The sequence below is a fragment of the Nannospalax galili genome, unplaced genomic scaffold (genome assembly GCF_000622305.1).
Source record: "Nannospalax galili isolate Female #2095 unplaced genomic scaffold, S.galili_v1.0 scaffold19, whole genome shotgun sequence".
Classification (NCBI taxonomy): domain Eukaryota; kingdom Metazoa; phylum Chordata; class Mammalia; order Rodentia; family Spalacidae; genus Nannospalax; species Nannospalax galili.
The window spans coordinates 1,177,202-1,178,173 of NW_008342110.1; positions in this window are offsets into that span (position 1 = coordinate 1,177,202).

Here is a 972-nt window from a genome sequence, read left to right on the forward strand (position 1 = left end):
TTTTTTGAGACAGGCTCTCACTGTAGCTCTGGATGACCTGAACTCACTATGTAGACCAGGCTGACCTCTATCTCACAGAGCTCTGCCTACCTCTGCCTTCACAGTACTGGGATTAAAGGCATGTGCCACCATACCAGACCCTAAAATAGTATTCTTATCTACACTAACTTATGCCATACAAAAGGCTGTGCCGGGCATGGTGGCACACACCTGAAGTCCCAGCACTTGGGAGGCAGAGGCAGGCGGATCTCTGTGAGTTCAAGGCCAGCCTGGTCTACATAGTGAGTTCCAGGCCAGCTGGGGCTACAGGGAGACCCTGTTTCAAACAGGCCAAAAAATATTGTATATGGAAAGTAATTTAATTGTTTTAGGTTTTTAGACAGTACAGCTGATGCCCACAGATATTACATAAACTGACATCTACTTAGATTCCAGAACATGCCACGAAAGGGAATCAAGAGCCTGTGAAGCTTGGTTTCAATATTTATACAATACTGCCATCTTGTGGACATTTACTGTAGCCAGCCTTCTGTGATAGGCACAGACACATTACCTAGTTGTATCTGAAAAGTCAAATATTAAATGCACAGAAAGGGGTTACAGTTACGGAGAATAAACTAACCCTTGAGGGGTTGCACATATGTCTTGAGATTGAGCATATCTATGAAACTTTCAGAACAAGGTAAATGAAAAGACCAGACCAGAGTACAATCAAATAACATATGTAGGATAAAAGGCAGGGCACCCCACTTCTCCTTTTAGTGTCGTGCCATCACAAGGTGTAATAAACACTGTAAAGAAGTTTCTGTCTCACAATATAATAATCTTGCATAAACACAAATGTGTATATAATTATATCTGTATTACATCCCAAGCACCGGTATAGTGGATGGTAATTATCCAGCAAATATTTTGTGGTTCCGTGAAGAATGAGCACAGAGAACAGATGACAAATTCAAAGTCACGGCAGAG